Source organism: Dermacentor silvarum, chromosome 2, assembly GCF_013339745.2.
Source record: "Dermacentor silvarum isolate Dsil-2018 chromosome 2, BIME_Dsil_1.4, whole genome shotgun sequence".
Lineage (NCBI taxonomy): Eukaryota > Metazoa > Arthropoda > Arachnida > Ixodida > Ixodidae > Dermacentor > Dermacentor silvarum.
In genome coordinates, this window is record NC_051155.1 from 192,581,544 (window position 1) to 192,598,294 (window position 16,751).

The 16,751-nt window shown below is 47.3% G+C and overlaps 1 protein-coding gene across 23 annotated transcripts in view; it reads left to right on the plus strand.

Annotated features, from left to right (window-relative positions):
• The first annotated feature begins 355 nt into the window (after positions 1-355).
• LOC119442360 (pregnancy zone protein) overlaps positions 356-16,751 on the plus strand; it is a 141,337-nt gene continuing 124,941 nt past the window's right edge. For 22 of the 23 annotated variants that reach the window (XM_049662081.1, XM_049662078.1, XM_049662086.1 and 19 more), the window contains exon 1: positions 356-557. The gene's annotated coding sequence lies outside the window, so the exon portion shown is untranslated. The remainder of the gene's footprint in view (positions 558-16,751) is intronic. The other variant, XM_037707216.2, reaches the window with a different exon arrangement.

The following is a 16,751-nucleotide window of genomic DNA, read 5'->3' on the forward strand; positions in this document are numbered from 1 at the left end:
GCACGAAGTGAAGTGAAAGTTTCTAGCCGATGACGTCGCTCTCAGCTTGTTCTGCCTCCTTGGCGGCGTACCGTCTCCGCTTCACCGAGAGTTGCACGCCAAAGTAGGCAAGAGTCGTTCCCCCGCAACGTGTCTTGGCTTTTCAAATTCTTTTTTACCCTTCCTTGGCTTCACAAACGCCCCGCCGCTACACTCAACCGCCACCGACGACGACGACGACGATCGGCGTGACGTCAGCGGTCGATGGCGGGACGGCCGCCATTGGTGCCGACGGAGCGGGTCACGTGACTCTATTCGTCCCCCCCCTTCCCAGCTCTCTCTCGCATCCGGCCCGGCTTGTTATTACAGTCAACCGGCGCGCAGACGCCGGATCAGTGCGGGCTTGGGCTGTTCACGGGACCTGACAGAGAAAACCCCCCGCCGTAGACTCGTCGGAGGACTTTTTTTCGCAAGCACCGCCAGCGCGTGTTGTGTGTGTTTCTTCTTCGGCGGCGCGTGCGAGGCCTTCGGAGAGAAAAGAACCTTTCTGGGGGCACACAACGGCCAAGAATCGAGCCGTAAGTGTTTGTTGTTGTTCTGAAAGCCTTTCGTTCGATGCTCTAGTTCACCGTGACTGGTTTCGGCGCCCCAGCGCCAGTAGGTTAGAGGAGAGGGGGGGGGCGTGGGCGCTGCTTAGCGTTCGCGCGCGTGGCCGGCCGGGCTCCAATCAAAATATGCGCGCACGTGGTCTTCGTCGTCGTAGCGGAAAGGCTGCGCCGGTGGAGGCGAGCGGCGTTATTCCGCACGGTCGTGTACGTTCGCGCGGGTGATCTTCGACGAGGTTCTCGACGTGCCTCTGGATGCGCGCGCCGTGACTGTTGGTCGTGTTCATTCGGGAAGACTCCGGAGAACGATAGCTGTGAGGCAGTTGCGCCTTTAGCGACTGTACGCACTTGCGGTCCCCTCGAGCCAGTTGACAGCAAAATAGACTAACACATATTTTTACGTGATTGTCAAGAGATGTTGGCACTTGCAAGTGGCGCTGACTATACTCCTTTTAAAGTAAAATACATTAAAAAAATTGTGGCTGCCGTTCACTAATGAAGTTCTTTTCTGTATGCGCACAGTGCTCATGGGAGCGCAAGCACCAAGTGGTGCAAAAATAATAAAGGCTGTAGATAATCACGTAATCACGCATACAGTTTAGTGCAATAGCCTTTAGTTATTTTAAAGCGTTTTGCAATAGTGTTTCTTTTTCAGTTGTATCTCTTCGGTTTTCTTTCACGGTAGAGCATCAGCCTTTATTTTTGTTGCTATTGCTTTAATCCCTTTGAGGCAATTCGCGCTTCGGAAAGTGCAACGAGTACCGAAGGCACTCCAGAAAGGAGCAGTGACATAAGTTACCGGGTGCAAGTGAGCTGCTTTGTATACCAGAAAAAGCAACCACAGTGGATAACTTTTCAGAGATAAATTTATTTCAAGGGCAAATTGCTGAATACTCGTACTGCGCAAATGCTTGAAACTCTGCAAGCAACTTCTATCCAGAGCCCCTAAAGTCAAACTCGTACTTTGAATTGATAAATGAAATCTCACATTCAGCCAGACATCTGCTTAACCAGCTCACTTACTATTTTTACAGAAAGTCTTCCTCGTTTTTTACCTTGTGAAGCGCTCCAGCCAAAGAACAGAAAGATACCAGCACATCCGCGTCGTACATTGCTTTCAGTTCCTCTGTTATCCGCTTTGAAAAGATTATCAGGTAAACATTCAAGGAATATGCAAAATGCCACGAACTTTTTCTGCACAGCATTAACAGACTGAGTTTTCTTGAAGCTGGATAAGCAAGGCATTGTGCTTGGCATCAGCGGCATGGGCGTCACAAGAATGCGGCTTGAAGCAATCATTAGCAGCGCGTTAGTGTGGTTCAGTTATGGTAATGCATGTGCATGTAAACCTTTTCAAGTACATTGCAAGTTAGCTTGCTCTCTGGAAGAGCGCTCATACCTTCGCACTGCAAACGACTAGCGCTCCGTTATCACCGCCGTATATTTGGCTTCACCGCAGAACTTGCAGAGTACTGAGGTGAAGCCTGCTTGTAGGAACGGAATAGCTTCTCGTTGTTCATTTTTTCAACATAGAATGACACCACTTCTTTCTTCTTCTTTCTGGGGTTTTACGTGCCAAAACCAGGTCTGATTATGAGGCACGCCGTATAGTGGAGGGCTCCGGATTAATTTTGACTATTTGGGGCTCTTTAACGTGCACTACAACTCAAGCACACGGGCGTTTTTGCATTTCGCCTCCATCGAAATGCTGCCGCCACGGCCGGGATTCGATCCCGCGATCTCGTGCTCAGCAGCGCAACGCCCTAGCTGACTGAGCCACCCCGGCGGGTAACGACACCGCTTAAGAATGTTCGAAGTCCAATAAGTGCGTTAGTTTGAATCGTTACTGTAAGTAAAGGGTTGAGAGTATTGCAGATGTGCGCTTTGATATTTAATTATGAGTACCACATAAGTCCAGTACCTAGCTGTCATGGCACTTTTTTTCAGTTAAATACAAGCAATGCTAATAACATACATTCAACTAAAAACAGTCAGGTTGCGTTCACCATTATCCCGCAATTGGGCGCTTCACTACTCTAATCAAAAGTAAATGATTTTTATACACGCAAAGTCTAAAATCATTGAGCTCAAGCTAAAATTTCACCAGCTCTCACTTACGTAACCATCGGCTTGCTTGTTTTTAAATTTAGGTTACATTCATGGTTGTTTAACGTTCGCGCATAATAAATATAATTAAAATTAAATTATGCGGTTTTACGTGCCAAAACCACGATTTGATTATGAGGCACGCCGTAGTGGGGGACTGCGGAATAATTTCGACCACCTGGCGTTCTTCAACGTGCACCTAAATATAAGAACACGGGTGTTTTCGCACTTCGCCCCCATCGCATTGCGGCCTGCCGTGGCCGGGATTTGATCCCGCGACCTGGTGTTTAGCAGCCCAACATCATAGCGACTAAGCAACCACTGGCGGGTTCAGAAATATAATACCTCTGCAGCAGACATATGTGCTCTCCATGACATTGATAGTCCGCGTGGGTCCGTTTGCATATTTTGTCATCGACTTATGGCTACCGATACACGTTACTACAGCACCTCGTTGCGAACTGCATTGCCCAAAGGAAAAAAATCACTACGACGTCCCAGGTCCATCGGGTTAGGTCCCAACACGTGTATCTTTGCGTGTTGCGTCCTCGTTGTCCCAGGACCTCCATCTGCAGAGAATTGTCAGTTCGTTTGATGTTTGGGGCATGACGTCTTCCTTTCTTTTTTTTTCTTTTTTCCCGTCTCCCCTGTATCTTCACGTTTTCTTTCTTGCGAATCACCTGCGTTGCATATACGGTCGCACCGAATGGTGTGCGAGTCAGGGCGTGCGCTTAGGATGCGAAGAGCAAGCATCAATCCACTTCGTCCCGGTGTCTTTCCCTATACTTCACTTTCAAAATATTCTCTTGTTTTTTGTTTTCTGTTCAACCAAAAACACATTTCGCGGCGACGTCTTCTCACGCAAGGGGCACTTCAAGACCGGGACTTGGAACGAGAAAGAAGAGTCAAAGAAAAAAAAAAAGGGCCGCCAAAAAAGAAAACAGGCCGGATCTATCGTCGTGCTCGCTCCTATCGCTTTCGCAAAGGCTGGTTGCAGAGGAAGAGAGAGAGAGAGGGGCTCATGGCAAACCCCCCGGGGTGCTGCAGTGCAGCCCGCCTTCCCCTTCTTCGCATCGCACGAGGCGTCTCCTCCTCCTCCTCCTCCTCGCTCTCGGGGCGATAGGAGACGCGCAACGCAGCCGCGAAGGCCGCCGCCGACGCTGGCCCCGATCCCTGGGGTAACGTACCCCGCTCCCTCCTCCTTCGAGTCTCCGCGGCGTTTCCATTGATAGAGGTTACACGATGCTCTCGTCTTGGTGGCCCCCCTATATCAACGACGTCCCAGTGTTGCGTTTCCTAAGCGCCCGTCTGCTTCTTGCCTCTCAATATTTCTCTCTTTTGCTTGAAGCCAGTTCTCCCCTTCTCTCTCTCTCTCTCTTTCTTTCTTACGTCCGAAGTTAACTTTTCGTTCCTTCAATGCCAGCGCACGTTGCGCGCTTGGTAGGCGCACTTGTTTATTTATCTTTGTCTCCGGTAGGTTGTTCTCGGGGGACCAGTTTTGGCCACCCTGTATATAACCTGCGCCGGGCTTCTTTTAACCGTCGGCGCCCGATAAGGGGGTGACATTGAGCGTGGGCTGTCCGGTTTCTTGTGGTCAAGCTGGAAGCCAGCTTCTCCATCGTATAGCCGAGCATCTTGCACGCTCCTCGCCTTGATGTCCACGAAAGCCTCTCTGTGGAATGCGTGCGGGCACCGTTCGTTCACCTGCGCCAGCTTTGGGAAAGCAGCCGCCACGAGGACAGGAAGGCCTTACGCGGACGGGTTAAAGACACCGGGTCAGTACTCGGGAAGATAGATGCGTTCCGCGCGCGCGGCACGCAAAGTTATTGGTACGATAGGCTTATCTCACCTGTGGCGCATCTGATTAAGGCGAAGTGCTAGCTGCTCTTGATCAAATCAAATAGTCAGCTTATTCCATGCTTTCGGCATACAGCGTTATCCTGATTACAGCCCGGAACACCTAGCGTCCATCTAATCAGCGATAACTGCCCAACTTCAAATTGTACAATTAGTCGCTGGTGGTGCACTGATGCTGCTTGCTTTGAGCAGCATCGGTATCTGCGGTGGGTGAAGAATTACACATAACTAACTTTGGCTTTTTGGTGTTTGTGCTGGGGGTGGATCTAGACTTGAATTTGGTTGTCGGTAACTGCTCCACCTCAGATCCGCCTTTTTAACGCGACTGCTGGATTTCTATAATGGAGCAGAACTGAGTCACCGGATCGCCCCACATTTCTCAGTTCTCACCTATACTTGACCTTTGTAACAAGTTAAATCTTAAAGTCTCTGTGTCAGAAATGCTCCATTATCCCATCAGAACAAGCGGCGCAGCGGCCGTTCAGCAGCAAACTGCGCAGTCACGGAAACATTCCAGCTTACTAAGGCAACCTGGTCCTTCAAGCTTTACATTTTCGTTGCTTATTCCTTCAAGGCATTGTCTAGCTGAAGTAACTAGTCAGGCATGCCTCCAGGCATACCTCTCCAGAATTGATTAAATATATTTTCTCTCTCTCTCATAATTGACAGGTTCTAGCCTATTTAAATCAACACCATCCCATTTTACTCACCTGCACATACAATGATCACATATTTTTTGCTTTTTATTTTCTTTTTCCCCGCCCTCCACCTCCTCCTATGGAATTTTGTTCCCTCTCCCCTTCCCTTTATGCAGAGTAGCATGAAACGGCCGCATGCGTGCCGGCAGCGTTTCTCGGCATTTCATTAAACGTCTTTCACTCCCCTTCGTTCCCTATCCCGCATTTTAGGTTTTGCCACCTCACTTACCATTAAGTCTTGCTAGGTATTTTGGTGCTTGAAACGTCACGTTCAATTAAATCGCATGGGTGAAAAAATGCAACAAACCCTACGCACATAATCGTAAAGCACGCGAGCGAAGATTCCGCACAGGTTCGAGTCCCGGCGCGTGTATTTGGCTTCACGAAGGCCAATTTGATAGCAGCTACCACTCGTTGTACATATAGGTACAGATTCATCACTCGCTGATTGCACCGTTGCTCGCCATCGTGTCATTACGCGCACCGCTCACTTACTCGTAAGAGCCGCTGCAGAATCTTCCTAATTTTTGGCTCTCAGACGAGGACGGCCGCTGAATTATCGATATCGTTGTTTCCCCCAAGGCACATAATCTGGCCGGGCAAACAGTATTCCCCGGCCCTCCGTAGTAGCCTCCACCGATGTTGCGGGAAGCTTCTATTTATCGTTTCCTATCTTTTCTTCGACATATACAGTTTGCGCCTTTTGTATACAGGCCATTTTCGTTCCGCTGGTTGAGCACTGTCATATTTCTAAACGTCATGCCATTAAGGAGGGCGTGTTCTCATTGTCGAACGCAGTCATTTTAAGTGACAGCGTTGGTATACACAACCCCCTCAACGCGTTTTTCATCTATTTTGCTGCTTGCAAACGTGCTCTTGCGGGGAAACTTGTTGCACAACGCTGTAGAGCTCGCTTTCATGTTTATATGATATCGAGATCGCAGTGCCTAAGTACTCTAATTAATATCGCCGATTGTAGCGTCACTTGTCTTAGTGCCACCGCTCTTGCACGTGACCTTTGGGCCGGCCTGATTATTCCTTTTCCGCGATCAAAGAAAGCGGAGTAGTGGAGAAAACTCACTAGATACCCAGTAAGTGGCTGCTCGGGTTCTGTCACTATTATTTTTTATAAAGGGTAGGTATCACTTGGTAAAAGAAAGAAGAGGCAGCGTGCGCACAAGGAACACGATTGATCTGTCACGTTGCTATTTTTGAAGTGAATTCATACCTTATAGCCGCAGGGAGACAGGGATCGAAAGAATGCAAAAGAGGGTGCACCGGCCTAGAAGTCGCACAAAAGGTGGGTACGGCCCTGGCAGCGCAGTGAAAGAGACGTGCGCTATATACCAATTAGTTAGACGGCCTAGAACGCCACACTTCTAAGGGAAGTGGGGAACCAGAGGAGGGGGGAATCGGCGCGCCGGTAACAGAAAGGCGCAAGATCAAGAGCGCCTGCCTGAATTTCGAGTCTTGCGCGAACGCCCGCCTGCCGTTCGGCTTCTCTTCCAACCAACCAGCGTTGCAGTATAGCTAGCGGCGGAGGCGGCAGCTCTCTTGCCAATTCTTCGGGCGCTGGCTTTTCCATTCTGCACAAGGCCCGAACCGAAAAAAAAAAAGCTTCGCTTGAGCCACGGGACGTGGTTGCATCGGCTCGCAGGATTTCCCCGCGAATCCCTCGGATCCCATTAGTTGGACGAGCCTTGGAGTTTCCACATGTGACACGAGCGCGTGCTTCTCCGGCTCTGCTTGGATTTCCGCCGTCTGACGCTCCTCCATCGCGCGGGTTGGAGAATCGGTTGCACAATTTGGGCCGCGTCGGTTTTTTCCTCCTCTCCGCTGCAGCCTCGGCCGAAGTCGACCCCGATAGCGCAGCCTTCCTTTCATTTGTGTGTGTTTTCTTTATAATATATATATATATTTTACTTCGCTCCCTCCACGGGTGCGGCCTTTCTCCGGCACTTGCCTCATCAAGGTTTCTGCCCTCTTAGAAGATTAACTTCTCCAAGGCAGAATCCAGCGATACGCGTACATCGCGTGGGAGGATTAGTTGCGACTATCGGCTGATTACTGCGATACCAAGTTAGCGTGCACGCACCGCAGCCATGAACAGCGGTCAGCCGGATTGCACGAAAGCTGTCGATTGGGCCGCGAAATCCGATACATTACTTGCACCACTATATCCTTATTAGAGGACACATTATAGACGCATTTTGAGCTAGAGAGAGAAAGCGGAGCCTTACCAATCATATAGATTGTCCTTATCTTTCTATCTCTCTCTCTCTCTCTCTCTCTCAAACACTGGTAATGGACCAAGAACGTCTATATATACCTCGGTGTTGCGACAACGGGATTTGTGTCAGGAGTCGCTCGGTGCCCCTGCCTGGTAATGTGTGTAGTCTCGGGTATTAACTTGCGTAATTACATGCTGGCATTCTCGGGCCCATTCCTGTTCGACAGACGTGTTGCTGTGAAGAAGAAAGAAAGTACGCGAAGCATATGCAAGAACGGACATTGAATACGTGTAGATCGACAATGAATAACTCAGGCAGAAAACGTTTTAAAAGTAATGCCATATTAGCAGATTTTTGATGGCTCATCAAGCAAATTTTATGGGCCCTTCTTTAGCGGCAAGAAAATGAGTTTTCAAAGAGAAAGAATTTTTCAGCAGAACTTGAATCATGTATTTATATCTGACTTAAGCGAAATCACACAAATAATTATTTACGGGGTTCCTGCTGAGTTCAGTATTTTTTTAGCTCTATCCAAGGTGATGTTAGTGCCTGTTAGATGGCGCCGCCTACTCATCTTCTCCTAACTCATAAATGTTCTCGAAAAAAGTAACAAACAAAGTACGTAGAAACTGTCCTTGTACGTGTTAGTAACAAAGGCTTTCCACTGCCTTTCCTGGCACTGCAGACAATAAGACGAAGTGGCTGTTCATATATCTCTTTCCGCACGTTTTATTTCGTAAAACTCAAATTCCCTTTCTTTTTAAGATGTATTGGGTAGGTACTTTGTTTTCCGACGTAAGCACATGCTGTCATAAAGAAAGTGGAGAACGCTTAAGCTTCGCCTTTAAGAGTAGAACGCGATAGCGTTATCGGGACCCGTTCGCATCGTATCGTACGCATACGGCAAGTAGGCTTCATTCACTGCAACACAGAACGTGGGAAAGCTTACACCGATCCCCTTAAAGTCGGCTTCACTTTTAAACAGAAATGCACTGCTGGGAAGACGTTTTTCCAGGGGCAATATTAGGGTCTTATATATAGGGTCTTATATTAAAATACGAAGGCCCTAGCACCTTTTTTATTAATTGTTTACTATTGCCCGACGCACGCGCGTGTCCAAAACGAATTAGCAGGCGAAGTCCCAATGTTACTTGCCTAGGATGCGAGTGCCATCTAGATATCATTTTCGCAAGTACCCGAAGTACTTTACTTGCAAGTAAAGTACTACCAGACCTACAGTAAAGCTGTAGGACTGGTAGAAATGCTGGAAAAGGGGTTTGTGTTTGAGTTTCCTCGTAGCAGAATTAGGTTTTCTCGTACATTCAAATTACAATCCGACGCCGATTGGTAAACAATCCGACGGCGAATCCAACGCCGAATGGTAAAGTCGTACTTTACCATTTTTCTGACTGATTTCACTGTGAGAAATTCAATTTTTGTTCACCAAAACCTTGTACCACGTGGAGGGCCTGCGCGGTCGGGGAGGTTGGTGTGGTTGGGGATGATTTTCTCCGCCACCCGCCGACATCGCACGCCGACGCCGGTTGCCGATGCCGGATTTTCTGCGACACGGGGCCCTTAACTCTATCGCGTTAAAAGCGTATGAGATGCCTTTGTCACCCGCAGCTACAGTAATAATATAATTAGCTGGTGTATAAGTTTATATGAATTCTCTTTGGCCCAGTCTCAATTAATGGACACAATATTAACTATGGAAGGACCCATCGACTCTTGGGTGTAATAATCGACCAAAATCTTTTGTGGAGCCCTCATTGCGCGTACCCGGAGAAAGAAACTGTCGTCGGTAGCCCATGTACTGAGATTCATGTGAGGGAAAACATTGGGCATATCTGTACATTCCATGCTTCTGCCGTACAGAGCTCGATTTATAGGATTTCTTGAGCCTTTTCACAAAAAAGGAGCAAAACTGCCTATCTGTGTGTTGTGCAACACCTGGAAGGTTTTGATGAAAGTGAGAAGGCTGAAAGCAGCTACACTTTCTGTCAGGATTATCTTTTTTATCCCAGTGGCAGTAAAAAATTGGGGCGGAAAACATGGTGTAGAGAGCATTACAAGGTCATCCTAGGCATCATGTAGAGAGGCAAACAGTACGGTGGACTGCCAGCAAGCGTGAGCGATGAAATTGAAATGCCCGATGTCCTAGGCCCTGCTTTAAATTCCCACTATAGTCATTATTTTGCCAGCTTGGCTTTGTCAGAGCGAATGTTAACCGAAGCAGGATGGCGCAACAATATATTTTACATTTATGGAGAAAACTTTCCATTTGATCGATGAATTACATTGCCTGCATACTCCAGAGACGATAAAAGAACACTTCCATGGCATTACCATTCCATCTGCTCTTTTTTTCCAATCGACAAACGTATAAAAGATGATGGTGGCGTACTTAAGCATCTATATACGCCTTACCTATTTACTTTGCATCATGAAAATTATTTGTAAAAAAGAAGAAAACGAAAACGCTTATCTGACAATGGATTCGGGTGTCATTCATGTTGACTGAGAATTTTTCATCTTTTTCATTATCACGGAGGGTTAGTTTTGATGTTTAGCACACGTAGTTCGTCACGTTTACACGTTTGGCTGACGCGCGTCTATATGGGGGCCTTCACGTACAGTGCAATCTATTCTGCACGTCATCTCCACACAAGTCCAGTTAATTTCCCATAAAACAGGGCTGCGCATAACACATCTTTCTAAAGTTAGACAGTACCCGTTTGACGCACCCATTTGGACGTTATGAAATCGATGCTTAAAAGAGTTTGCTCACTGCTCCGCTAAAGTACAGCATGAACCCATTTAAACCGTAATGTTGGACAGTGCTGCAAAGCCTCTACCGCATTCAGGGGCCCCTGCTATGCCTCTGTGGGTTTGTTCTCTCCATCTCCAGTGCAATCAGTGGACTGAGAAAACGAAACAGAAATTAGGAGGCCACGTTCCACTCAAGATAGCGCTGTTTCTCCATTTCCCGAACCAGAGTCCTTCTCCGAAAGTGTAGTGAACAGCCGCGGCGCGCTTCACTTTGAGGTATACTAGAAGCGTAAAACAAACGACAAAGAAGACAATCCCAGACAACCACGACTGCTTTTCGTTAGGCCTAATTATATGAGCTGTCGCGCTAGCGCGTCCTCCTTAACCAGTCCCGCATATAGAGCTCCGGCGCGCCGCTGTGCCGTGTACACACTCCCTGCCATGGACGCGCGTCCTATTAGCGGCGTAGGCGACGCAGCCAACGCGACTGGCTGACTTCACGCTGCGCGCGACGGGCCGCACCCTAAAGTATTAAAAACAAAGGGAAAACTCGAAAGCAAGAACGGATGCTTCGCTGCTTTTTCTACTGGAATGGCATGGCAGAAAAAAAAAGAAGAAAGAGCAAATTCTTCTCTACGCGTTCCTAATATACCGTTCTATAGTAGGTGCCTTCGTTCCCCTTCCGTCCCTTGGCAGCTCTAAGTTCAGTAAAGTCTGCCTGTTTTTTCTTACTATTTGTTTTTTTTTTCTTTTTCTTTGAAGCGTGCCCGAACTTTCCAAACCACGCGTCCCTTCTTCCGCTACGCCTCCTGCCGCCCGCCTGAGAGGGAGAGTGGTGAAATGGGACAGGCACAAAACTCTACAACAAAGTTTTGCGGTCAACTTTTTAACTTCAACTTGTTTTGTGTGTGTTTTTCTGTCGCGAAGGATAATAGCCAGTCTCACTGCTGCTTCTTGGTTCTTTCTTTTTTGCTATATCGAAGCACACTGGTAGCACTTCTGCGCAGCTTTAGGTCAAATCTCCGTGAAAAAAGGCTGGGTTCAGGCGTGCTTGCCTCTGGTGTCTTTGTTGTATGCCACTGACGCTTTGCGGCAAGTGAAGAACTTGTCTCTTCTCTTGCTTCCCATGGTAGCAAGCTGTCTCTTTGGCTTAAAAGGTGAGAGACACACTGTTTCTAACCATAGGCGCCACCCTTAAGAGAGATTTAGAAGGGCCATCTTCGTGGCAATCAGAAGAGAAAGAGAGCTAGGCTTTACTTATACTTGGAGTTGCGGTTCTAACCATACGCGTTATATGCCGCTGCAGATGTATAGCAAAGGTTGAGACGTGAAAATTAAAAAAAAATGGAGTCGCATTTACAAGCATTAAAGACTGGAACAGATTACAGATTACGGGGGATTACAATAAAGCCAAGACTGGAACAGATTCACAAACGCATAAACGCAACAAAGTGACGCCGACCAAACGAACGTGGATATGCGCGCTGAATCACCTTTGAAGTGGCCGTTACGAAGGCAACATTTGATATAATTGCTGTTAGCTTCAGCGTCCCTGTATATGTTCCATGCTACCCACAGTATACAGGGACACTATGGCCACTCTTGTCGGAAAGATCCATATCTCAGGCGTCTAAAGGGTGTAACAAAAGACGGGAGCTCTGTATTCCGTCTGGTTCTGTGTAGTTTTCTACGCTCACTTTTGATCAAAGTTGATGCCTTACATCTTCGCGCACAGTGCATTTAAAGTCACCTGGTGTTGCCGAACCTGACAAATGCCTATGCGTAGTCTTCCACCCACTTAAGTTCTCTTGTCAGTGCAGTTCGTGACCATCAGCTCATTCGAAGGGTGCTTTTGGGATATGGTTATTCTTCCCTGCGCTTTGGATGTTTTAAGCTTATATGACAGTGCACAGTCATTGTCGAATGCACCGTAGCCACTCCGAAAACGATGATGTCAGCCGCTGGGCTCTTTGGCGGGGCTTTTTCACCATTCTTGTTGCTCCGACGATCACAAAAGTGAGAACTTTTCTCAAGCTTGGGGGCAATCGAGCTATGAATTTATATATCATAATAATATAATCATAATATCCTTTATTTCATGAAAATATTACAAATTCCATAACCGGTCAGCCCAATCCATGAAGGCTTGTCGGGCTGTACCCGGCAGTCAGCGACAAGTACTCAAAAATAAAGCAAGGTTAGCAAGCTATAAACTGAAGCAAGCTACAAAACAAAAGCAAATTACAACACAAAAGGAGGCTACAACACAATGGCAAAGTATCAAAAACAAACGCGAGCTACGAGCAAAAGCAAGCTATAAGACAAAGTGAAATAAAGAAGGATACACACCAATCTGGACCAAACGAAACTAATCGAAACTATGGCACGGGCTCTAATGACAACTAAACATAAGAATAGTTGGTTTTGAGGTACAGTTTGAGTGTCCGTTTTGATGAGATCGAGTACAGTTCAGTGGGTAAAGAATTACAAACGTTAGGAACATAATATTTTCTGGGAAAACGACCAAAACGGGTATAACACCACGGGGTAGTGAACTTATTATGGTGTCTCAGTGGTCTGAGAGGAATCAAAGGAAAAAGAAAATCACTTTTCCAAAAATGTTTCATCACCACAGTTTGAAAATATAATGCGTCAAATGAGAGAAACGGCAAAAAGGAAAATAGAATGTTATTAGGGGGAATGGTCTCATTGTATGCCACATTTCGAAGAACAGATTTCATAATAGAATTCAATATTGCGCGCCATGTAAATGAACAGTGATAAAATATGGTAATTCCGTATCTAAGATAGCTGTTCACAAGTGCGTGAACAATGATTTTCCGGACAGAAAACGGGAACAGGTATCTAGAGTTATACAGAAGACTAGATACTGCACGAAGCTTTTTGCTAATACCTGTAAAATGAGTGTTCCATGTCATATCAGAATCAAACATGATGCCTAAATATTTCACATTAGTTGAAAACTCTAATGGTATACATTTGCAGTTTATACAATTCGAGTCGTGAACAAAAAATGGCACAAGACGATCAATTTTTTTTATGGAGGTTATGAAAGCAAACTATAGTTTAGTCTTTTGTCTACTAAATCCAATTCCGTTACTTGTACACCAGTCCATTACAGACGTGTCATATCTGCCTGAAGGTTATAAACGCATGTATTAAATGATGCTTGAGTTGACAGAAGGACAGTATCGTCGGCGTACAGGAATATGCGGCAGTTTGATACAAATTGAGGCATATTTATTTATTTATTTATTTATTTATTTATTTATTTATTTATTTATTTATTTATTTATTTATTTATTTATTTATTTATTTATTTATTTATGCATATTTTGAGAACAGCGCTACTTGAGGGACGATGCAGGAATCTACATACAGACAAAGCGTTGTACCAGTAGGTACCTTTTGTCAACTCCTCGGTTACGGTGTCCGTCCTGTAATCGTGAACCTACATGCCTGTGCGCCAGTCCTTAGGAATTTCTACTGGGCCCTATGTAGAACACTTGGCCGGCACGCAGTGGCCTCGAAACTTTTGACAAGGCATGTACTTTGTGCGTTTGCTTTGTTGTGATCGCGTGCCGTTTTGATCACTGCGTGCATACAATGTGGTTTTTATTCGAGGTGAGTAATCGACTGCACACTTTCAAGCGAACACGGATCACTGTATAAGGAGATGCGCAGCAGAAGAGCAGAGCATGGGTGTTTGTTGAAAGGTGTAAAAGACGGGAGAAAAGTATAATCCAATACGCACGCGTACGTATACGCTTAGTAAAAGCTCCATATACACGGTTCTTGCTATCGTTATCGAGACACAAAAGAGAAAGAGAGAGAGAGAAAAAAAAAAACACGAGTGGCGCATGCACTAACTGATGTTGCGGCGCGATTGCCTCCCTGTGTGGGCTCTGTCTCGAGTGCGATGCTGTTCCAAACTCAATTAAACTGAAATCACTGTGGCTCGACACGGGAGGAAAGGATGAAGTCGAGCGACGACAGAGTGCGTCATACAGAAGAAAACAATAAGAAAACACAAATAACATGCCTGCCCCGCGGGGCAGGCACTCCGCACTCATTCCGAGGGGGAACTGTGGGCGACAGGCGGGCGAGACGGGATGTGCTTCAACTCCCATTTTTCTTCCCGTACATCTCGCGCGCTCAGTGTATCAACACGCGCTCGGGGCGCTGTTCCCCATTAACTGTCGGCACTGTACGCGAACAGATCTCGTGTCCGAAGAGAAGGGGCAGTGGCATGCTTACTCGTTGCTCGGGGCATCTGTACAGCTGTGCTGGAACTACTGCTTATGCGGTTCTCTCTTGAATCGCTTTTTCTCCGCGACCTCTGTACCCTTCTCGAAAGCATTCCTATATATTTGATGTACGTACATTTGCTACGCGCCGCCCTTTGCTTCGCGACCTTCCTTGAAAAATCGCTCACCGCCTCCGCAATTATACGGAAAGCACCACCGGCGCCTCACTCATCCCTTCCACCTCCTCAGCGCCCCAAATTAAATTTGCCAGCAGCAGCAGCAGCAGTAGCTTTCGCCTAGACGACACACAAAGCGCTTCCAACGCCGGAGCAGTACGCTGCCTCTCCAGGGGACTGCGCGACAGAAGCCGGTGTCGCGCGCACTGCTTGGAGCCGAACAACGTGCTCGCTCTTACACGGCACTTCCTTTCTTCGCTGAAGCGTGTAATTTAGCCGGCTCAATGTTTGTGCGTCGCAGACACGCTCGCGCACACGTCTCTCGGTACCCGCGACAAGACTCGCGCAAGCTCCTCCCTTTGCCATTCTCATCTTCCCTCTCTCCCTCTCTTTCTCTCCACGTGTCGTTCCTGTGGCGGGTGCCTCCGTATACAAACCCGAGCCCTAGGCCGAAGCTCCACCGTGGCATCCCTCCTCCTCTACCGGTTCCCCTAGCCGTTCTGGTAACCCTCCTCTTCGCTATGGCGAGAGTCAAAACACTGCGCTTATATGGACTACACTGGGTGCAGCTCCATGGCCCTGGCGGCCTTTAATCAAAGAAGCTCGGCGGCGAGCCACTGCGGATATGGCGACAGCTGGCTGCTCTTCCCGCCTTGCGGTGTCGGCAGCTCGGAAGCACCCGACGTCGGCTTAGTTGTTCTCTCGCTCTTTCCCGCTCTCTTTTCTCTGTCGGCCCCCGTAAGAAAGGGCCGCGCGTGGCACGCGTTGGGGGAGCTGTACGGGCTTGATTATTATGGCGTTGGTTGTGTGCAGTACGCGGCAGATGCAGCTTGACGATTCCCTGGAGCCGACCGCAACGCGTTAGGCTCACACACCGTGCTGTTGCTTTGTCTCTGCTCACTGCGTGTTCTGTTTCGCAGAGATGCCATTTCTGCGTGTTTGCGCTTGAGAAGAACACCGGTAACGGATGTTGATGTTAGTTCAGAGCACCAGCTACGAAACTGTCCTGCTAGATTTCAGTCTTTCGCAGTACTGTTGCCAACACTGATCGTATAGAGTAAATGACAAAGCATTTCGCTTTTAGTAGATAACGTGGCTGAGCGATTTCACCCTTGGATACCGCCGTCGCGCTCGTTGGTTGGTTGCGCTCATTACAGGCCACCTAGACTTAAGTGCGAACACAAGGATGGAGTCATTCATTTCCTTGCGGCTCTTTACTGTACTTGTTTCCTTCAATGTGCAGGAAAGCATTCCTAAACCAACCGAATGCATACATTCAGGCGCACGAATTGCGAGCTTCGCATCTTCGTCCTTGTGTACGCGCGCTTAGCTCTTTAGGATGATGGAATAGGTTATGAGATCTCGCTTTCCATGACAATAGGCATGTAGTGAAAGGAAATACGAATTCCAGGACAAATGTTTTCTTTTCGCGCAAAAGAGAGAGAGAGATAAAGATTATTAGAAAGAGAAGAGGAAGGCGTGCTAGCTGAGCTACTTTCAGATTTTTGTAACATGCCCACAAATTTCTCTATTGCCAGCAAATTATGCGAAAGTAGCTTTAGATCTTCTCATCACACAAACTGTTTTGAGTGAAAAGGAATTTTTTTATCGTGAAATATTTGAAAAGTAATTTGTCAATAGCAAATGAACTAGTGCACCGAATTGTGATTCGAATCCTTTCTTTTGGAGGAGGTGGAACGGTCGTTCCTTCAGCTTAGCCCAAACTGTGTTTCACTGGGTGGCAGACCGATCTCCGTGCCACCCAGCGTGGCTAACAAAGTAGTGCGTACAAAGTTGGCCTTTTTCTGACCTCGCCCTTGTGTACGCCCGCTAAGCCAACGCTGGCTGGCATACTCAGCAGCCATTTTGTTCAAAGACGTATGTCTGGGCAGAGAAGAAGTGGGAGAGAAGTGACTATGATTCAGAGACTTTGGCATCGCACCGAGCTTTTGTGTCCGGGTCGCAATGATAATTCCACTAAGAAAGCTGCGTAACCATATGAAGCATCAACACCTGCTGTACAAGAAACGGCTGCCCAATTTTCAGTCATGGCATCATG